Raw genomic sequence first — 23,271 nt, 5'->3', positions numbered from 1 at the left:
GACACCATCCAAGATAAAGCAGCCCGCTTGATTGGCACACCAACCACCACCCTAAACATTCACTCCCTTCACCACCGGCGCACTGTGGCTGCAGTGTGCACCATCCACAGGATGCACTGCAGCAACTCGCCAAGGCTTCTTCGACAGCACCTCCCAAACCCGCGACCTCTACCACCTAGAAGGACAAGAGCAGCAGGCGCATGGGAACAATACCACCTGCACGTTCCCCTCCAAGTCACACACCATCCCGACTTGGAAATATATCGCCGTTCCTTCATCGTCGCTGGGTCAAAATCCTGGAACTCCCTTCCTAACAGCACTGTGGGAGAACCTTCACCACACGGACTGCAGCGGTTCAAGAAGGCGGCTCACCACCACCTTCTCAAGGGCAATTAGGGATGGGCAATAAATGCCGGCCTCGCCAGCGACGCCCACATCCCGTGAACGAATAAAAAAAAGGTTGGAGACCTCCCTCTGTTGGATTCTCTTTGTATCACTCACTATACTGAGTCTCACTTTTAACTAACTCCCTCTGTTGGTTTGTCTCTATTACTCACTGTACTCAGTCACACGTTATCCCCCTCTGCTGGTGTCTCTCTGTCGTACTGTACTGAGTCTCACCTTTATTTATCTCCCTCTGTCGGTGTCTATCACATGGGGACATGGAAGCTGAACGTGAAACTGTTGACCCCGGGAAACATTGAGGAACTGACGAGGGATTACAAAGGTTGGAGAACCGTAAAGCCCCTCTTTGACTCCCCAGTGCACTGGTGGGAAGCCATCAAGGCGAACATCAAGAGGTTCTTCATCCTCAAAGGTGTTCAGAAGGCGAGAGAGAGGCAGAGGGAAACGTCCCGACTCCAGAAAAGCATGCAGAATCTTCTCCTGCTGCAGTCGATGGGGATCGATGTCGGGGAGGAACTCAGAGAGGTGAAGGACCAGCAAGCCTCGCTCTTTGCCTCCGAGGCCTCCAAGATCATCTTCCGGTCCAGAGTCCGCTCCGTGGAGCAGGACGAGACTTGCTCGCGCTTCTTCTTCCAAAAGGTGCACAGAGAGAACGGCTCGGTCACATCCTCGCAGCCCGACATACTGAGGATCTGCAAATCCTTTTATGCCGGACTGTACGACGCGAAGCCCACAGACAGCGCGGCCTCCCACTCCTTCTTGTCGTCTATCACGGAGGTTCTAGACGACAGCAAGCGGGAGAGTCTGGATCACCCGCTAACTCTGGACGAACTGACAAAGGCCGTCCGTTCCTTGGAGAAGAGTAAGACTCCCGGAAGCGACGGCTTACCGATGGAGTTGTACTCGGCTCTGTGGGACTGGATAGGCCCAGACCTGCTGGAAGTGTACGGGGTATGCTCCTGGCAGGCAGCATGTCAGACTCCATGAGGAAAGGCATCATCACCCTCATCTACAAGCAGAAGGGGGAGAGGGAAGAAATCAAAAATTGGCGACCCATCTCACTACTTAACGTGGACTACAAAATTCTGTCCAAGGTCATCGCCAATCGGGTCAAGTCAGCCCTGGAGGTGGTGATCCACCCCGATCAGACCTGCGCCGTACCCGGCAGGAAGATCTCTGATAGCCTGGCGCTACTCAGGGATACGATTGCCTACGTACAGGACAGGGGGGTGAACACCTGCCTGATCAGCCTGGACCAGAAGGCCTTTGACAGAATATCCCACACGTAGGACCAAGAGAAGGACGACGCAGACATAGAAATACGGCAGGGGGACTGTGATATACTCGAACATATTAACATCGAGCGGGAGGAGGTATTGCCGGTTTTAGCAGGCCTAAAAATGGATAAATCCCCAGGCCCGGACGAAATGTATCCCAGGCTACTGTGTGAGGCAAAGGAGGAGATTGCGGGGGCTCTAACACATATATTCAGAACTTCTCTGGCCACAGGGGATGTGCCAGAGGACTGGAGAACCGCTAATGTAGTACCATTATTCAAGAAGGGGAGTCGGGAAAAACCGGGGAACTACAGGCCAGTGAGCCTAACATCAGTGGTAGGAAAATTATTGGAAAAAATTCTGAAGGACAAAATTAGTCTCCACTTGGAGAAGCAAGGATTAATCAGGGATAGTCAACATGGCTTTGTCAAGGGAAGATCATATCTGACTAATTTGATTGAATTTTTTGAGGGGGTGACTAGGCGTGTGGATGAGGGTAACGCAGTGGATGTGGTATACATGGATTTCAGTAAGGCCTTCGATAAAGTCCCGCACAGGAGACTGGTCAAGAAGGTACGAGCCCATGGAGTCCAGGGTGCCTTGGCACTTTGGATACAAAACTGGCTTAGTGGCAGAAGGCAGAGGGTGATGGTCGAAGGTTGTTTTTGTGACTGGAAGCCTGTGGCCAGTGGGGTACCACAGGGATCTGTGCTGGGTCCCTTGCTGTTTGTGGTCTACATTAACGACTTGGATATGAATGTAAAAGGTATGATCAGTAAGTTCGCTGATGATACAAAAATTGGTAGGGTGGTAAATAGCGAGGAGGATAGCCTCAGTCTGCAGGACGATATAGATGGGTTGGTCAGATGGGCGGAACAGTGGCAAATGGAATTTAACCCGGAAAAGTGCGAGGTGATGCACTTTGGAGGGACTAACAAGGCAAGGGAATACACAATGAATGGGAGGACCCTAGGCAAGACAGAGGGTCAGAGGGATCTTGGTGTGCAAGTTCACAGATCCCTGAAGGCGGCGGAACAGGTAGATAAGGTGGTAAAGAAGGCATATGGGATACTTGCCTTTATTAGCCGAGGCATAGAATATAAGAGCAAGGAGGTTATGATGGAGCTGTATAAAACACTGGTTAGGCCACAGCTGGAGTACTGTGTGCAGTTCTGGTCGCCGCACTACAGGAAGGATGTGATCGCTTTGGAGAGGGTGCAGAGGAGATTCACCAGGATGTTACCAGGGCTGGAGCGCTTCAGCTATGAAGAGAGACTGGGAAGATTGGGTTTGTTTTCCTTGGAGCAGAGGAGGCTGAGGGGGGACATGATTGAGGTGTACAAAATTATGAGGGGCATAGATAGGATGGATACTAAGGAGCTTTTTCCCTTCGTTGAGGGTTCTATAACAAGGGGGCATAGATTCAAGGTAAAAGGCGGGAGGTTTAGAGGGGATTTGAGAAAGAACTTTTTCACCCAGAGAGTGGTTGGAGTCTGGAACTCACTGCCTGAGAGGGTTGTGGAGGCAGGAACCCTCAACATTCAAGAAGCATTTGGATGAGCACTTGAAATGCCATAGCATACAAGGCTACGGACCAAATGCTGGAATATAGGATTAGATTAGACTGGGCTTGATGGCCGGCGCGGACACAATGGGCCGAAGGGCCTCTATCCGTGCTGTATAACTCCATGACTCTATGACTCTACATGATGGACGTGCTCTCCAAATTGGGGTTTGGGGAGGGAATCCGCAATTGGATCCAACTGCTCTACACAAACATCAGTAGCGCAGTTTCAATCAACGGGTGGGAATCAGAAAGCTTTCCGATCAAATCTGGAGTCAGGCAGGGCTGTCCTCTCTCCTCCGTCTTGTTCGTGTGTTGCATCGAACCCTTTGCCGAGTCCATCAGGAGGGATGCGGGCATAAGAGGGGTGACGATCCCAGGCGGCGGAGGCACTCAGGTCAAGGCCTCCCTGTACACGGATGACGTCGTCGTCTTTTGCTCGGATCAGCTGTCGGTCCGCAGATTGATGAGCATCTGCGACCAGTTCGAACTGGCCTCGGGGGCCAGGGTAAATCGTAGCAAGAGCGAGGCCATGTTCTTTGGGAACTGGACCGACCGATCCTTTGTCCCCTTCACCGTCAGGTCGGATTACCTGAAGATGCTGGGGATCTGGTTCGGGGGGGCCGGGGCGTGCACCAAAAACTGGGAGGAGCGTATCTCCAAGGTTAAGCAGAAACTGGGACTGTGGGATCAACGATCCCTCTCGATCGTGGGCAAGAACCTGGTCATCAGGTGCGAGGTGCTCTCGGTGTTGCTGTACGTGGCGCAGGTCTGGCCCATACCTCGCTCCTGCGCCGCGACAGTCACCCGAGCCATCTTCCACTTTGTCTGGAGATCAAAAATGGACCGTGTCCGCAGGGTCACGATGTACAAATCTCCAGAGAAAGGGGGGAAAGGCGTGCCCAACGTGGCCCTCATCCTGATGGCCACCTTTGTGTGCAGCTGCATCAAGCTGTGCAGAGACCCTCAGTACGCAAACACAAAGTGTCACTACGTGCTGAGGTTCTACCTGTCCCCGGTGTTGAGAAGGATGGGCCTGGCCACGCTGCCACGGAACGCTCCGTCCAGTTGGACCGTTCCGCCCCACCTGTCCTTCGTGGAAAGGTTTGTGCAGGAAAACACTTTTGACCACAAGGCGATCAGCAAGTGGTCCGCACGTAACGTCCTCGAGACCCTGCGGGAAAAGGAGATGGTGGATCCTGTCGGTTGGTTCCCCGAGCAGACTGTCAATGTCATTTGGCAGAACGCCTCATCGCCAGAGCTTTCAAACAAGCACCAAGACCGAGCTTGGCTGGTGGTGAGAAGGGCCCTTCCCGTCAGATCCTTCATGCACTCCCGGACTCAGCGCCAATGCGCGCTGTCCCAGAGGAGGCTGCGGCGGAGACGAGACCGTCACCCATCTCCTTCTGGAATGTGCCTTTGCAAAGAAGGTCTGGAGAGAGATGCAGTGGTATCTGTCCAGGTTCGTCCCGAGCAGTTCCGTAACACAGGATTCTGTGCTCTACGGGCTGTTCCCGGGGACGCACACTGAGACGGACATCAGCTGCTACTGGAAGACCATCAACTCGGTGAAAGACGCCCTTTGGTCTGCCCGAAACTTGCTGGTCTTCCAGCACAAGGAGCTGTCCTCGACCGAGTGTTGCAGACTGGCACATTCCAAGGTCCAGGACTACGTGCTGAGGGACGCACTGAGGATGGGTGCGGCTGCCGCAAAGGCTCTGTGGGGAAAGGCAACCGTTTAGAGCCTTCCCGCCATTGTATACCGAGGGGCTACAATCAGGGAAAAAACCCCTCGGGCAGAATGTAAAATTCAAATTGATGTAATGTAACTGTAATGAATCTGTAATGAACCTGTAAAGAATCTGTAACGTACCTGTTATCAAAAATGTGTATTGAGTGTAATGCAATGAGGCACCCTCGAGTGTCATGAACTGTAATTATGTCCAATGTGTTTCATTGAACTGTACTTGATGTAACCTGCAGGTGAAACAGTGATTTACTTGTACTTCTTTCAATTTACTATACTGTATCCGCTGCACACATGCGGTCTCCTCTACACTGGGGAGACCAAACGCAGACTGGGTGATCGCTTTGCTGAACACCTCCGCTCTGTCCACAAGTGTGACCCTGACCTGCCGGTCACTTGCCATTTTAATTCCCCGTCCCACACCTACTCTGACCTCTCTGTCCTCGGCCTCTTACACTGTTCCAATGAAGCTCAACTGAAGCTCGAGGAACAGCTCCTCATCTTTCGTTTAGGCACTTTACAACCTTCTGGACTCAACCATGATTTCAATAACTTCAGATCATAACCACTGCTCCCATTGTATCGGACAGCGAGTGCTGGTAATCGTTCCGCTGTTACCATTTACAGCTCCTCTGGACCATCTTTTGTTTCTTTCATTGTCCCGTTATCACCCTCCTTGCCTTGCACCATCATCTCTTTTGTCATTTAATCACTCCTGCCCACCACCCTATCACAGGCCTTTCCCTCCCTCCCCTTCCTACCGCCCATTCCCTGGCTCTGTACTTGCTTAAAAACTGTTAAATCTTTAGCTTCTTCCAGTTCTGATGAAAGGTCTTTGACCTGAAACATTAACTCTGTTTCTTTCTCCAGAGATGCTGCCTGACTTGATGAATATTTCCAGCATTTTCTCTTTTTATTTCAGATTTCCAGCATCCGCAGTATTTTCATCGAATCTTAGATTGGCTACAACACAGGAGGAGGCCATTCAGCCCATCGAGCCCGTGCTGGCTCTTTGAAAGAGCTATCCAATTAATCCCACTCCCCTGCTCTTTCCACATAGCCCTGTAACTTTTTCCCTTCAAGTATTTATCCAATTCCCTTTTGAAAGTTACCATTGAATCTGCTTCCACCGCCCTTTCAGGCAGTGTATTCCAGATCATCACAACTCGCTGCGTAAAAAAAAATGTTTCCTCATGTCGCCTCTGGCTCTTTTGCCGATCAACTTAAATCTGTGTCCTCTGGTTACCGACCCTTCTGCCACTGGAAACAGTTTCTCCTTATTTACTCTATCAAAACAGTTCATGATTTTGAACACCTCTATCAAATCTCGCCTTAACCTTCTCTGCTCGAAGGAGAACAATCCCAGCTGTCCCAGTCTCTCCAAATAATTGAAGTCCCTCATCCCTGGTACCATTCCAGTAAATCTCTTCTGCACCCTCTCTCAGACCGTGACATCCTTCCCAAAGTGTGGTGCCCAGAATTGGACACAATACTCCAGCTGAGGCCTAACCAGTGTTTTATAAAGGTTTAGCATAACTTTCTTGCTTTTGTACTCTATGCCTCTATTTATATAGCTCAGGATCCCATATGCTGAATTAACAGCGTTCTCAACTTGTCCTGCTACCTTCAAAGATTTGTGTATGTGCACCCCCAAGTCTCTCTGTTCCTGTACCCCTTTAAAATTGTACCATTTTGTTTATCACCCCTCCTCATTCTTCCTACCAAAGTACATCACTTCATACTTCTCTGCGGTAAATTCCATCTGCCTTGTGTCTGCCCATTTCAACAGTCTGCCTATGTCCTCCTGAAGGCTGTTATTATCCTCCACATTTTTTACTACATTTCCAAGTTTCGTGTCATCTGCAAACTTTGAAATTATACCCTTGATACCGGAGTCCAGGTCATTAATATTTATCAAAAAGAGCAGTGGTCTTAATACTGACCCTTGGAGACCACCACTGTGTACTTCCCTCCAGTCTGAAAAACAACCGTTCACCACTACTCTCTGCTTTCTATCCCATAGCCAATTTGGTATCCACGCTACCACTGTCCCTTTAATTCCATGGGCTTCAATTTTGTTAACAAGCCTATTATGTGGTACTTTATCAAATGCCTTTTGAAAGTTCATATACACAACATCAACCGCACTACCCTCATCAACCCTCTCCGTTACTTCATCAAAGAACTCAATCAAGTTCGTCAAATATGATTTTCCTTTAACAAATCCGTGCTGACTTTCATTTACCAGCCCATACTTTTCCAAGTGCCAATTAATTTTGTCGGGATTATTGTCTCCATAAGTTTCCCCACCACTGATGTTTGGCTGACTGGCCTGTAATTGCCGGGTTTATCTCTCACCCCCACTTTGTGAACAGGAGTGTAACATTTGAAATCCTCCAGTCCTCCGGCACCGTCCCCATATCTAAGGAGGATTGGAAGTTTGTGGCCAGAGCCTCCGTAATTTCTACCCTAACTTCCCTCGGTAACCGAGGATATATCCCATCAGGACGAGGTGACTTTTCTACTTTGAGACCTGCCAATCTTTCAAGTGCCTCCGCTCAGGACTACATGCATGTTAAACAGCGGAAGCAACATGCTATAGACAGAGCTAAGCGATTCCACAACCAACGGATCAGATCAAAGCTCTGCAGTCCTGCCACATGCCAGTCGTCAATGGTGGTGGACAATTAAACAACTAACGGGAGGAGGAGGCTCTGTAAACATCCCCATCCTCAATGATGGCGGAGTCCAGCACGTGAGTGCAAAAGACAAGGCTGAAGCGTTTGCAGCCATCCTCAGCCAGAAATGTCGAGTGGATGATCTATCTCGGCCTCCTCCCAATATCCCCATCATGACATAAGCCAGTCTTCAGCCAATTCGATTCACTCCACGTGATATCAAGAAAGGGCTGAGTGCACTGAATCCAGCAAAGGCTATGGGCCCAACAACATCCCGGCTGTAGTGCTGAAGACTTGTGCTCCAGAACTAGCTGCGCCTCTAGCCAAGCTGTTCCAGTACAGCTACAACACTGGCATCTACCCGACAATGTAGAAAATTGCCCAGGTATGTCCTGTCCACAAAAAGCAGGATAAATCCAATCCGGCCAATTACCGCCCCATCAGTCTACTCTCAATCATCAGCAAAGTGATGGAAGGTGTCGTCAACAGTGCTATCAAGCTACACTTACTCACCAATAACCTGCTCACCGATGCTCAGTTAGGGTTCTGCCAGGACCACTCGGCTCCAGAGCTCAATACGGCCTTGGTCCAAACATGGACAAAAGAGCTGAATTCCAGAGGTGAGGTGAGAGGAACTGCCCGTGACATCAAGGCAGCATTTGACCGAGTGTGGCACCAAGGAGCCCTAGTAAAATTGAAGTCAATGGGAATCAGGGGGAAAACTCTCCAGTGGCTGGAGTCATACCCAGCACAAAGGAAGATGGTAGTGCTTGTTGGAGGCCAATCATCTCAGCCCCAGGAAATTGCTGCCGGAGTTCCTCAGGGCAGTGTCCTCGGCCCAACCATCTTCAGCTGCTTCATCAATGACCTTCCCTCCATCGTAAGGACAGAAATGGGGATGTTCGCTGATGATTGCACAGTGTTCAGTTCCATTCGCAACCCCTCAAATAATGAAGCAGTCCGAGCCTGCTCGCAGCAAGACCTGGACAACATCCAGGCTTGGGCTGATAAGTGGCAAGTAACATTCGCGCCAGACAAGTGCCAGGCAATGACCATCTCCAACAAGAGAGAGTCTAACCACCTCCCCTTGACATTCAACGGCATTACCATCGCCAAATCCCCCACCATCAACATCCTGGGGGTCACCATTGACCAGAAACTGAACTGGACCAGCCATATAAATACTGTGGCTACAAGAGCAGGTCAGAGGCTGGGTATTCTGCAGCGAGTGACTCACCTCCTGACTCCCCAAAGCCTCTCCACCATCTACAAGGCACAAGTCAGGAGTGTGATAGAATACTCTCCACTTGCCTGGATGAGTGCAGCTCCAATAACACTCAAGAAGCTCGATACCATCCAGGACAAAGCAGCCCGCTTGATTGGCACCCCATCCACCACCCTAAACATTCACTCCCTTCACCACCGGCGCACTGTGGCTGCAGTGTGTACCATCCACAAGATGCACTGCAGCAACTCGCCAAGGCTTCTTCGGTAGCACCTCCCAAACCCGCGACCTCTACCACCTAGAAGGACAAAAGCAGCAGGCACATGGGAACAACACCACCTGCACGTTCCCCTCCAAGTCACACACCATCCCGACTTGGAAATATATCGCCGTTCCTTCATCGTCGCTGGGTCAAAATCCTGGAACTCCCTTCCTAACAGCACTGTGGGAGAACCTTCACCACACGGACTGCAGCGATTCAAAAAGGCGGCTCACCACCACCTTCTCAAGGGCAATTAGGGATGGGCAATAAATGCCGGCCTCGCCAGCGACACCCACATCCCATGAACGAATTTTAAAAAAACACCCTCACTGGTATTCAACACTGAACTCTCAGTAGCTGGGGGGTGACCACCTCTTGAAACGTGCTATTCACAAAACTCTCAGCTTCCCGCATTCACTGTAGTGACGCCAGCCGCCCCTCAAACTCAGAAGCCCTGAGCTTGAACTCCAGCAGATGGCGGCACTTCCTGTACATGTGGTTTTCCAGGACACAAAGTGCGTTCTGGAGTTCCCACATGGCACAGGATGTGCATGGGACGGGCCCCAGCTGTCCTGCCACGTAAACTGTTTCTTTAGCTTTAAGGCACTTTACTGTTTATCTGACAGTAAAACACTAACCAACCACTAAAAAACACTAACCAATGAACTAAATACTTACTGACCTGCCCTCAGCACGCCTCCTTGCCTTGATTTGATTCCTCCTGCGTCTCCCTTTATGCTCCGCTCAGTCTACGTCTACAGTTCTTGGGTTTAAATCACTTAGCACCTCCTTCCCCCTCTGCACCTAATTCCCACATGCACCAAATTCCCAGTTGAATGTGTTCACTCCGTTCGAGGCTCACTCTCTGTCTTTCCCAAACTCTGTGCTCAATCTCCACACTCACATCATCAGTAAATCTCCACACTCACATCAGTGAAAATCCACATTCATCAGTAAAAATACAGAGCAAGGAGTCTCGCACACACCATCCTACAATTTCCTTTCATTATCTGCAGCGAGACCGAGATCAGAGTTTAAACACACTAATACTCACCAACCCGCCTGCAATAGCACATCCCAGGATTTTTATTGAACTCTCTTATTCTCCATTTGTACCACACAGAACAGTGCAGATCCCTTCTCCTCAGGGCACTGCATCACCTGTTATTTAAATCCTCCTGTCCTATAAGATTCTACGATTCCATCAGTCAAAATCCACACACACAACTCCGGTCAAGATCCACAGAGCAAGGAGTCTCGCACACACTCAATCACTGTTAGAGCAAGGAGTCCCGCACGCACCATCCTACAATACACTTTCATTACCTGTACAGTGAGACAGGGACCAAGAGTTTAAACATGCTTACACTCACCAGTCCGTCTTCAATAACACATCCCAGGAGAAAGAGTGAGAGAGAGAGGGGTCAGTGCACCTACCTGCCCTGATGTAACAGAAGCTTGTCAGTCAAAAGTCCTCTCCTCCCAGTCCAAAGCCCCTATCCTACCAGATAACTGCTTTCTCTGTCTCATTAATTTTATTTTTAATCCCACAAGCTTTCGGGGGCTTGTGGGATTAAAAATAAAATTGTTGGACTATAACTTGGTGTTGTAAAATTGTTTACAATTGTCAACCCCAGTCCATCACCGGCATCTCCACATCATTCTCTGTCTCAAACAGCCCCCTGCTGTGGAAAGGTCCAAGTTGAGTCCGTCTGTGAGGGGGGAGGGCATTTTGTCTTGGTGCAGTGACCCAGATTGTTCCTTCCCGGGGCTGTGTGAGGTGAGACCTCCTGCTGGGAGCCAGGTCTAAGGTCTGCTGCCTGGAGAGGTCAGAGCTCTTTTCACCACTGTGTGCAGACAGGCAGTGAGCAAATGAACTGAACGGAGCCCTCAATCACCTGCAAAGCTCCTTTGCTCACACCTTCCTTTCATTGAACTCATCTCAATTGTCTGATTTCAAAAGTTTCCTTTCTTTTATTTTAACCTGCTACTTCTTTGTCTGTTATCCATCTGCTTTTTGATTGCTTTTTCCCTGTTCCCTATCGGTCATAGAATCAAACAGCACAGAAGGAGGCCATTGGGCTGACGCTTTGAAAGATCTATCCAATTAGTCCCACTCCCTGCTAATTCCCCGTAGCCCTGCAAATTTTTCCTTTTGAAGTCTACATCCACTTTCTGCTTTTCCCTCTGCTCTTTTTCTCCGTCTCCCCCCGTTCCCTTTATAATCACGACGTTTGCTTCCATTTCCCCCTGTGACACTGTGCAGTCCGTGTGTACAGGTCTCTGTGTCTGTGCTTCAAGCAATGTTTGTCTCTCTCACTGTCTCTGTCTGTGGTAGTCACTGTACCTCAGCCTGTTTTTACTACGTTAATTACTTTGCGTCAGTATTTACAGTGGAGGAAGAGGATAGCATGCTGGACATCCCAAGGAAACTAATTTTGAATCAGGGATGGGGACTCATTATAATTAACGTGAGCACATTAACAGTAATGAAGAAAATAATGGCACTGAAGAGTGACAAATGCCCAGGATTTCCATCCCAGGGTTTTGCAGGAAGTAGGTGAGGACACTGCAGATGCCCAAACTATAATCGTCCATAGTTCTCTCAATTCAGGAACCATTCCTTTAGAATGGAAATTTGCACATCACTCCGCGATTCAAGAATGGTGAGAGGGGGAAACCAGGAAATTATAGACCAGTTAACCTAACATCTGTTGTCGGGAAATTACTCGAGTCTATAATCAAGGATAGAGTGACTGAACATCTTGAAAATTTTCAGCTGATCAGAGAGAGCCAGCATGGATTTGTAAAGGGTAGGTCATGGCTAATGAACCTGGTTGAATTTTTTGAAGAGGTGATTAAAGTAGCGGACAGGGGAATGTCTATGGATGTTGTTTATATGGACTTCGAGAAGGCATTCAATAAAGTCCCTCATAAGAGATTGTTAGATAAAGTTGAAGCTCATGGAACGGAGGGCAAATTATTGACCTGGTTAGGAAATTGGCTGAGCAGCAGGAGGCAGACAGTAGGGGTAATGGGCAGGAACTCCAATTGGCAGGATGTGACTAGTGGTGTCCCACAGGGATCTGCGTTGGAGCCTCAACTATTCACTGTATTTATTAACGACTTAGATGACGGCATAGAGTGTCACATATCCAAGTTTGCCGATGACACAAAAGATAGGCAGCATTGTAAGCAGTGTAGATGGAAGCATAAAATGACATATTAATAGATAAAGTGAATGAAATCCATTTGCCACAGTTTTGACCAATGTAAGCAAGTGTGAGGTCATCCACTGTGGACCTAAAAAGGATAGATCAGAATACATTGAATTTCTTCCTGCACTGCATCCAGATTCTTGGGGCTAATTCCTCCCACTGCCTCTGGAGGGCCTCTTGCCCTGATATGGGATGCCCCACCTTCTGTCCATCTCTTGCACCAAGGTCTCTAGTGCATCATCAGAGAACCTTGGTGTTCGCTCTTTCCCAGCTGCAGCCATTCTTCCAAATATCAGAGCCCAGGAATCACTTCTCTCACCACTTTCTGCAGCCACAGTGCACCTCCCTTTTAAGAGGTGCAGGCTGCCTTTAAGTAGTGCCAGTCACTCCCGATATTGGGGCCCCCTGCTCATGCGTGCAGCCAATGAAAAGTGCAGGTAGCGCTGATTGCACACAGCAATCACAAATCATCAGGTGGCACGAATGTTACGTGCTGCCTGCATCGCAAACAACAGGCGAAGGTTAATCATCTACCGCGATCCCAGCACCTGTTTTCAGGAGTTAACAAATTTAACCCAAGAGTTTAAAGATAGAGAGACACTTGCACTGTCCTACAATATACTTTCATTACTTGTACAGGCATCACTTGTCATTTAAATCTTTCTGTGCTGTAAGATTCTATGATTCCATCAGCAAAAATCCACATTCAAAACATCAGTAAAAATCCACAGAGCAAGAGGTCTCCCACACACCATCCTCCAATACACTTTCATTACCTGTGCAGCAAGACAGAGATCAAGAGTAATACTCACCAACCTGCCTGCAGTAGCACATACCAGGAGTAAGAGAGAGAGGGGCCAGTGCATCTGCCTCCCCTGATGTAGCAGAAGCTTGTCAGTCAAAAGTCCTCTCCTCCCAGTCCAAAGCCCCCAACCTACCAGGTAACTGCTTTCTCTGTCTCAAACCCAGCCCCCTTCTGTGGAAGGGTCCAAGATAAATCTGTCTGTGAGGGGGGAGGGCCTTCTGTCTTGGTACAGTGACCCAGGTGGTTCCTTCCTGGGCCTGTCTGAGGTCAGACCTCCTGCTGGGAGCCAGGAATAAGGCCTACTACCTGTGGAGGCCAGGGCCCTGTTAACCATTGTGCACAGAGTCAGTGAGCTGAAACTGAGGGGAGCCCTCACTCACCTCCAAAGCTCCATTGCTCACTGGAGCATTAATGAAAAGAAGGATCTTCCTTTCATTACAATCACCTCAATTGTCTCATTTCAATGTTCCTTGCTTTATTTTAACCTGCTGCTTCTTTGTCTGTTACCTGTCTGCTTTTTGGTTGCTCTTTCCCTGTTCCCCATCTGTTATAGAATCAGAATCAAACAGCACAGAAGGAGCCCATTGGGCCCATCGTGCCTGTGCCGGCTCTTTGAAAGAGCTGTCCAATTAGTCCCACTCCCCAGCTAATCCCCCGTAGCCAAATTTTTCCTTTTGAAGAAAACATCCACTTTCTGCTTTTCCCTCTGCTCTTGTCTCTCCATCTCCCCCCGTTCCCTTTGTGTCCGCAGGGTCACGATGTACAAGTCTCCAGAGAAAGGGGGGAAAGGCGTGCCCAAAGTGGCCCTCATCCTGATGGCCACCTTTGTGTGCGGCTGCATCAAGCTGTGCATAGACCCTCGGTACGCAAACACAAAGTGTCACTACGTGCTGAGGTTCTACCTGTCCCCGGTGTTGAGAAGGATGGGCCTGGCCACGCTGCCACGGAATGCTCCGTCCAGTTGGACCGTTCCGCCCCACCTGTCCTTCGTGGAAAGGTTTGTGCAGGAAAACACCTTTGACCACAAGGCGATCAGCAAGTGGTCCGCACGTAACGTCCTCGAGACCCTGCGGGAAAAGGAGATGGTGGATCCTGTCGGTTGGTTCCCCGAGCAGACTGCCAATGTCATTTGGCAGAACGCCTCATCGCCAGAGCTTTCAAACAAGCACCAAGACCTAGCTTGGCTGGTGGTGAGAAGGGCCCTTCCCGTCAGATCCTTCATGCACTCCCGGGCTCTCAGCGCCACCGCGCGCTGTCCCAGAGGAGGCTGCGGTGGAGACGAGACCGTCACCCATCTCCTTCTGGAATGTGCCTTTGCAAAGAGGGGCTGGAGAGAGATGCAGTGGTATCTGTCCAGGTTCGTCCCGAGCAGTTCCGTAACACAGGTTTCTGTGCGCTACGGGCTGTTCCCGGGGACGCACACTGAGACGGACATCAGCTGCTGCTGGAAGACCATCAACTCGGTGAAAGACGCCCTTTGGTCTGCCCGAAACTTGCTGGTCTTCCAGCACAAGGAGCTGTCCTCGACCGAGTGTTGCAGACTGGCACATTCCAAGGTCCAGGACTACGTGCTGAGGGACGCACTGAGGATGGGTGCGGCCGCCGCAAAGGCCCTGTGGGGAAAGGCAACCGTTTAGAGCCTTCCCGCCATTGTAAACCGAGGGGCTGCAATCAGGGAAAAACCCCCTCGGGCAGAATGTAAAATTCAAATTGCTGTAATATACCTGCAATGAATCTGAAATGAATCTGAAATCAATAATCTGTGTTGAGTATGATGCAATGAGACACCCTGGAGTGTCATGAACTGTAATTATGTCCAATGTGTTCATTGAACTGTACTTGACGTAACCTGCAAATTGTATAATCTGTATTGTGTACGTTTGGAATGTGATATGACAACTGTTTTGTATGTACTGCTGCAAATTTTATGAATAAAGTATATTTTTTGAAAAAAAATCTGTTCTTATCAGTTTAATATCTGATACGTCCCCTATCTGGGGACCATATATTAAATTGATTTTTGGAACAGGGAGATGGAACAGGGGCTTGCTCCGTCCACTCCACGCATCGACCCAGTATTGCAGTGTCTCTGGGAACGGTGCACCTCCCTCTGGGGAGATATTCAAAAGGAAAAAACAGCTCTTTCCCAGTGTCTCTCTACGTGAGTATGGATTATTACTCAGAATAAAGCTGATATATTGCACTTACTTTCTCAGCTCATTGCTATTCTTTTCTTCTCCTGGGCTGAGTGCCCCTCGCTCCCTCGCAGCGATATAATTCAAACTGCAAAATACCTTGACGTCGTTGACTTTAAACGAGCAGGGTCTGCGTGTCTTTGTGCGTACAAATGAAAACTGCGAGATTAAAGTGTGCGTGCTCCTGAACTCTCTGTCTGTCTGTCAAGGAGAGGAAAAGGCGGTGGTGGTGAGGGTGGAGCATCGCGCTCAGGAAAGGAGACTTTCTTTGATGGTGCCAATTAATCCGCACCAGAAAGTCGCTCCCCCCGACCGGGATTCGAACCCAGGTCTCAACGAGTTTGAAAGGTTGCGTCCTGTCAGAATTCTGGGAATTCCTCCTTTTCCGAGTATGTAAAACTGTGGCCATTGACCAAAATCCTAAGATGGAAGGATAGGTGAGACGTCACCAGTCTCTGTTTCAATGCAAAACCTACAGCAGGTGGTCAATGATCAGCACTAATTCGAGAGGCAGTCGGTCATTGAGAGAGGCAACTGCTCCAGACATGGCGGAGCCATGCCTCGGTTCTGATGCAAAACCAATCGACAGCGAGGACGTGGGGTGAAAAGGGAGCCTTGTGTGGCAAGTGCTCGACGATCGGAATGAATTCGAAGAACAATGGCCCATCGAGAGAAGCAATTGCAACATGATGAGAGACCATCAAAAGCCATTAAAGACTCTTAACAACTTTGTAAGAACTGTTAAACAGACATGGAGCGCCTCATTTAACAACGAAAACTATTGTAAGAGAGGAGTATATAAGTGGAAGCTCGAAACCCCTCTCTCTCTTGTTTGCTCTCTTGCGTTTGGTCTCTTGTTTTTTGCTCTTGTTTGCTGTCTCTGGTTCTTGCTCTCGTGCTTCTTTGCTCTTATCTCTTTTCCAGCTCTTTCTCTCTCTCTCTTAGTTCCTGCTCGCTTTTTTTTTTCACCCGAGCTCTCCAGGGAGGAGAGCAGCTTCCAACGAAACCAATGTGAGAGAACCGGTCAGCCAGACCGAAGAGTGTAAAGGAATGGTGAGCCCCAACCATACGTGTGTGTGTGTGATAGGTGTCTCCAGGGTCCCCACCAGCCTCTTAGTTTAGCGGGATAAGGTACTGTAGTGGGTGTGTGTAACTCAATGTACTGTGCAGGACCGTTTTTATCGTTATTTTCTTCGTGTTGATGGAATAATAAAAGCAACATTCCAATTAAATTTAAACACCGAGTTTGTGTGTTCTCTGTGCTATTCGGCTACGTGATCCATCACCGGGTGCGTTAGCAAAAGTCCTGTCTTCCTGAACCCCCGGTCCGTGAGGTATAAGTGTTCCTTGGCTAGACCGGGGACCAGATATCTGCACCGATCAATAGGGTGAGAACAACCCCAAAGCACCCTACAGTCCTAACCACTAGACCTGCCTCAACCTCCCTGAGGAACCTGCACATGAGGCTGAGAACATGCACGCCGGCCCCACTGGCAGCACCGACCAGCAGGGAGCTGTCCGTCCGGTCCTTCCCTTTCACAGGCTTTTGGCCCTCGATTAAACGGCAAAGGTGTTCAGAAGGACGGGAGGGAGGGTGGGAAATCAGTGGAATGTCACACCTCCGACCCAGAAAACAGGTCTCCTGGTCAAAGCAGTCCTGCCCCGCCCTGCCATTAACGTGACAATGGACAGGGCCCAGCAGCTTGAGACACATCTTTCTTTCAATCTGCAAGTTCCTTTTAAAAAGCTTTCCTTCCACAGCAGCCTCTGAGTGAGAGAGAGAGAGAGAGAGAGAGAGAGAGACTCACTGACTGACACAACGTACACACACACACACACACACACACACAACACCGCCTCCCATCCGATTGGTGGACGACTGGATCGAAAATCAAACTTTTAGTTTCAATGCAGGGGAGAGCCCGAACGCAGTCCCCCACTACCACAAATTTTGCAGTTCAGTATCCCGCATTTGGGGACATCGCAGGCGTCAGCGCACCCCGCGTGCAATGGGCTAGCCTCATCCTGGGAGATCCACCTTCAGGATCACAGATTCTCCCCTGCCAGGTAAGTATGCCTTATGTCTCCACACAGTGCCACTTGACAGCATTCACTACCTCTTCACTCACAATGTGCTAATGCTCAGAGATTAATTTTGCTCCTGTATTGTAACATGTATCCGATAACATACTCAGAGAAAATACTGCAGCGATGCAGTGGTCTTTCCCCATGGCCCTGTCAATTTTTTTCCAAGTCAAGTATTTATCCAATTCCCTTTTGAAAGTTACAATTGAATCTGCTTCATCCACCCTTTCAGGCAGTGTATTCCAGATCATTACAACTGGCTGCATAAAAAAATGTTTCCTCATGTCGCCTCTGGTTCTTTTGCCAATCATTTTATCTCTGTACCCACTCGTGACTGACCCTTCTGCCTCTGGAAACAGTTTCTCATATTTACTCTGTCAAAACCGTTCATGATATTGAGCACCTCTAACAAATCTCCCCTTCGCCTTCTCTGCTCCAAGGAGAACAACCCAAGCTTCTTCAGTCTCTCCACATCACTGAAGTCCCTCATCCCTGGTTCCATTCTAGTAAATCTCTTTTGAACCCTAAGGCCTTTCCATCCTTCCTGAAGTGCGGTGCCCAGAATTGAACACAATACTCCAGTTGAGGCCTAACCAGTGTTTTATAAAGTTTTAACTTAACTTCCTTGCTTTTGTACTCTATGCTCTTAATAAAGCATATGGGATCCTGGACTTGATTAAGAGCCTTCTCAACTTGTCCTGTCACCTTCAAAGGTTAATGTATATACACCCCCAGTTCTCTCTGTTCCTGCACCCCCTTTAAAATTGTACCATTTAGTTTATATTGCCTCTCCTTATTCTTCTTACCAAAATGCATCACTTCACACTTCTCTGCAGTAAATTTCACTGCCATGTGTCTGCCCATTTCACCAGTCTGTCTACGTCCCCCTGAAGTCTGTTACTATCCTCCACATTGTTTACTACTTTTCCGAGTTTTGTGTCATCTGCAAACTTTGAAATTATACCCTCCAGATCCAAGTCCAGGTCACTAATATATATTAAAAATAGCAGTGGTCCGAATACTGACCCCTGGGGAACACCACTCTATACTTCCCTCCAGTCTGAAAAATAACCGGTCACCAGTACTCTCTGCTTTCTATCCCATAGCCAAGTTTATATCCATGCTGCCACTGTCGTTTTAATCGCATGGGCTTTAATTTTGCGAACAAGTCTATTATGCGGTACTTTATCAATTGCCTTTTAAAGTCCATAAACACAATATCAACCCTCTCCGTTATTTCATCAAAGAACTCAATCAAGTTAGTCAAACTCGATTTTCCTTTAACAAATCCATGCTGACTTTCATTTATTAGCCCATACTCTTCCAAGTGCCAATTTATTTTGTCTGGATTTTTGCCTCAAAGTTTCCTCACCACCGATGTTGGGCTGACTGCCTGGAATTGCCGGGTTTATACCTCGCCCCTTTTTTGAACAGGGGTGTAACATTTGCAATCCTCCAGCACCATCCCCGTATCGAAGGAGGATTAGAAGATTGTGGCCAGAGCCTCTGTAATTTCTACCCTTACTTCCCTCAGTAACCTGGATTGCATCCCATCTGGACCAGGTGACTTTTCTACTTTGAGCCCTGCCAATCTTTTAAGTATCTCCTCTTTATCTATTTTTATCCTGTCCAACATCACTACCACCTCCTCCTTTACTGGTACAATGGCAGCATCCTCTTCTCTAGTGAAGACCGATGCAAAGTATTCATTTAGTACCTCAGCCATATCCTCTGCCTGCACAAGAAGATCTCCTTTGACTACCGTTTTACTATTCGTGTGTTTATGAAAGACTTTTGGGTTCCCTTTTATATTAGCCTCTAATCTATTCTCATCCTCTCTCTTTGCCCCTATTATTCCCTTTATTTTAAACAAGGTCTCCACTGTACTTCCATTATTCAGCCTGGTTCTCTACTGTATTATGAACCTTACATTCATCATAAGCCTCCTTTTTATGTTTCATTTTAATCTCGATATCTTTAGTCATTCAGGGAGCTCTAGCTTTGTAACGCCCTTTTCCCCTCATTGGGATGTGTCTACTCTGCACTCGAACAGACTTCTCCTTACTGGCCTCCCATCGTTCAATTACCGTTTTGCCTGCCGATTTTTGATTCCACTCCACCTGGGCATGATCTCTTTTAACTGACTGAAATTTGCCCTTCTCCAGTTAAGCATTTTCACATTTGATTGTTCCTTGTTCTTTTCCATTACTATTCTAAACCTAATGACATTATGATCACTGTTCCCCAAATGCTCCCCCACTGAAACATGCTCTACCAGCCCCACTTCATTCCCCAGAACTAGGTCCAGCACTGTTTCCTTCCTGGTTGGGCTGGAAACACACTGTTCCAGAAAGCTCTCTGGAACACATTTCAGGAATTCCTCCCCCTCTTTGCCCTTTATACTGTTACTATCCCAATCTATATTAGGATAATTGAAGTCCCCCATTATTACTGCCCTATAGTTCTTGCATCTTTCTGTAATTTGCCTGCAAATGTTCTCCTCTCTCTCCTCCCCACTATTTGGTGGCCTGCAGTGTACACCCAGTAACATAATAGTTCCTCTATTGTCCCTTAATTCTAACCAAATAGATTCTGTCTTTGACCCCTCAACAACATCATCCCTTTCCAGTGCTATAACAGTTTCTTTGATCAACACTGCTAGTCCCCCCTCCTTTCTATCCTTCCCTCTTTCTCCTGAATACCTTGTAGCCAGGAATATTAAGTACGTAATCCTCCCCTTCTTTGAGCCAGGTCTCTGTTATTGCCACTATATCATTGTCCCATGTGGCGACTTGAGCCTGCAGCTCACCAACCTTATTTACCACACTACGTGCATTTACGCAAATGCACTCCAATCTTTTTTCTGATTCGTTCATGGAATGTGGGTGTTGCTGGTGGTGGTGAGCCGCCTTCTTGAACCGCTGCAGTCCGTGTGATGAAGGTACTCCCACAATCTCATCTTAAACTGCCTCGCATTTTCCCCCTGACTGATCCCTATTTCTGAACAATTCTTTAATCGAGTGCTACTTGTCCCTCCCAGTCCTCTGTGCATCTTGTTTCTCCTCTCAAATATTTCCTCCTGGTGCCCATTCCCCTGCCAAATTAGTTTTCACCATAAGACCATCGAGATAGGAGCAGGAGTAGGCCATTCGGCCCCTCGAGCCGACTCCACCATTTAATGAGACCATGCCTGATCTGATTTTTACCTCAACTCCACTTTCCCGCCCTTTCCCCATATCCTTTGACTCCCTTGCTGATTAAAAATTTGTCTGACTCAGCCTTGAATGTATTCAATGACTCAGCCTCCACAGCTTTTTGGGGTAAAGAATTCCAAAGATTCACGATCCTCTGGGAGAAGAAATTCCACTTCATTTCAGTCTAAACCGGTCACCCCTTATTCTGAGACTATGCCCCCTGGTTTTAGATTCCCCCATGAGGGGTAACATCCTCTCAGCATCTACCCTATCGAGTCCCCTCAGAATCTTGTATGTTTCAAGAAGATCTCCTCACATTCTTCTGAATTCCAATGAGTATAGACCCAACCTGTTCAATCTTTCCTCATAAGACAACCCTTCCATACCCGGAATCAACCTCGTGAACCTTCTCTGAACTGCCTCCAATGCAAGTATGTCCTTCCTTAAATAAGGGCACCAGAACTGTACGCAGTACTCCAGGTGTGGTCTCACCAGCACCCTGTACAGTTGTAGCATGACTTCCCTGCTTTTATACTCCATCCCCCGAGAAATAAAGGCCAATAGTCCGTTTGCCTTCCGGATTACCTGCTGCACCTGTATGTTGACTTTTTGTGTGTCATGTACGAGGACACCCAGATCCCACTGTACCACAGCATTTTGTAGTATTTCTCCATTCAAATAATATTTTGCTTTTTTATTTTTCCTCCCAAAGTGGATGACTTCACATTTTCCCACATTATATTCCAATTATATTATATTAACCCTCCCCCACAGCATGAGTTAAGCTCCCCATGAGGACACTGGTCCCAGTTCTGTTGAGGTGTCACCCGTCCATCTTGAACAGATCCCTCCGACAGAACTGGTCCCAATGCCCCAGGAACCTGAAGCCCTCTCTCCTGCACCATTGCTCCAGCCACGCATTAACTTGTCTTATCCTACTATTCCTACACTCACCAGCACGAGACACTGGGAGTAATCCAGAAATTACTATCTTTGAGGTCCTGCTTTTTAACTTCCTCCCTAGCTCCTGAAACGCTGCAGAACCTCAACCCCTTTCCTTCCTATGTCATTGGTTCCCACATAGACCACGACTTCTGGCTGTTCCCCTGCCCCCCCTCAAAATGTTCCGCACCCTCTCAGTGATGTCCTTTACCCTGGCACCAGGGAGGCAACACACCATGTGGGACTCACGTCGCCGGTTGCAGAAATGCCTGTCTATCCCCCGGACTTTCGAATCCTCTATAACAGCTGCATTTCTTGTGCCCCCCCTCCCCCCGACCCTGTGCAGCCGAGTCTCCCATGGTGCCGTGGATTTGCTCCAGACTGCACTCCCCCATGGTGTCAACACCCTCACTGGGACTCAACACTGAATACCAATTTGTGAGTGCCACACTCCCAGGGGACTCCTGCACGGCCTGCCTGTTCCTTCTTGTCTGTCCGGTGGACACCCACTCCCTCTCCACCTGAACTCTCAGTAGCTGGGGGGTGACCACCTCCTGAAACGTGCGATCCACAAAACTCTCAGCTTCCCGCATTCACTGTAGTGACGCCAGCCGCCCCTCAAACTCAGAAGCCCTGAGCTTGAACTCCAGCAGATGGCGGCACTTCCTGTACATGTGGTTTTCCAGGACACAAAGTGCGTTCTGGAGTTCCCACATGGCACAGGATGTGCATGGGACGGGCCCCAGCTGTCCTGCCACGTAAACTGTTTCTTTAGCTTTAAGGCACTTTACTGTTTATCTGACAGTAAAACACTAACCAATGAACTAAATACTTACTGACCTGCCCTCAGCGCGCCTCCTTGCCTTGTTTTGATTCCTCCTGCGTCTCCCTTTATGCTCCGCTCAGTCCAAGTCTACAGTTCTTGGGTTTAAATCACTTAGCACCTCCTTCCCCCTCTGCACCTAATTCCCACATGCACCAAATTCCCAGTTGAATGTGTTCACTCCGTTCGAGGCTCACTCTCTGCCTTTCCCAAACTCTGTGCTCAATCTCCACACTCACATCATCAGTAAATCTCCACACTCACATCAGTGAAAATCCACATTTATCAGTAAAAATACAGAGCAAGGAGTCTCGCACACACCATCCTACAATATACTTTCATTATCTGTGCAGCGAGACCGAGATCAGAGTTTAAACACACTAATACTCACCAACCCGCCTGCAATAGCACATCCCAGGATTTTTATTGAACTCTCTTATTCTCCATTTGTACCACACAGAACAGTGCAGATCCCTTCTCCTCAGGGCACTGCATCACCTGTTATTTAAATCCTCCTGTCCTATAAGATTCTACGATTCCATCAGTCAAAATCCACACACACAACTCCGGTCAAGATCCACAGAGCAAGGAGTCTCGCACACACTCAATCACTGTTAGAGCAAGGAGTCCCGCACGCACCATCCTACAATACACTTTCATTACCTGTACAGTGAGACAGAGACCAAGAGTTTAAACATGCTTACACTCACCAGTCCGTCTTCAATAACACATCCCAGGAGAAAGAGTGAGAGAGAGAGGGGTCAGTGCACCTACCTGCCCTGATATAACAGAAGCTTGTCAGTCAAAAGTCCTCTCCTCCCAGTCCAAAGCCCCTATCCGACCAGCTAACT

General features: G+C 48.4%; 1 non-coding gene and 1 pseudogene across 1 annotated transcript; one reads left to right on the top strand and one right to left on the bottom strand.

The window, feature by feature from the left end:
* The first annotated feature begins 15,119 nt into the window (after window positions 1-15,119).
* Window positions 15,120-15,290, top strand: LOC137325805 (U2 spliceosomal RNA; annotated as a pseudogene).
* Window positions 15,291-17,287: 1,997 nt separating this feature from the next.
* On the bottom strand, window positions 17,288-17,451 carry LOC137325680 (U1 spliceosomal RNA). Its single transcript, XR_010963925.1, has one exon. It is a non-coding gene; the product is annotated as a U1 spliceosomal RNA (small nuclear RNA).
* Window positions 17,452-23,271: the final 5,820 nt, after the last annotated feature.

Source organism: Heptranchias perlo, chromosome 9 (assembly GCF_035084215.1).
Source record: "Heptranchias perlo isolate sHepPer1 chromosome 9, sHepPer1.hap1, whole genome shotgun sequence".
Taxonomy (NCBI): Eukaryota; Metazoa; Chordata; class Chondrichthyes; order Hexanchiformes; family Hexanchidae; genus Heptranchias; species Heptranchias perlo.
The sequence above is the reverse complement of the archived record's forward strand: the minus strand, read 5'-3'. Positions and strand labels throughout refer to the sequence as shown.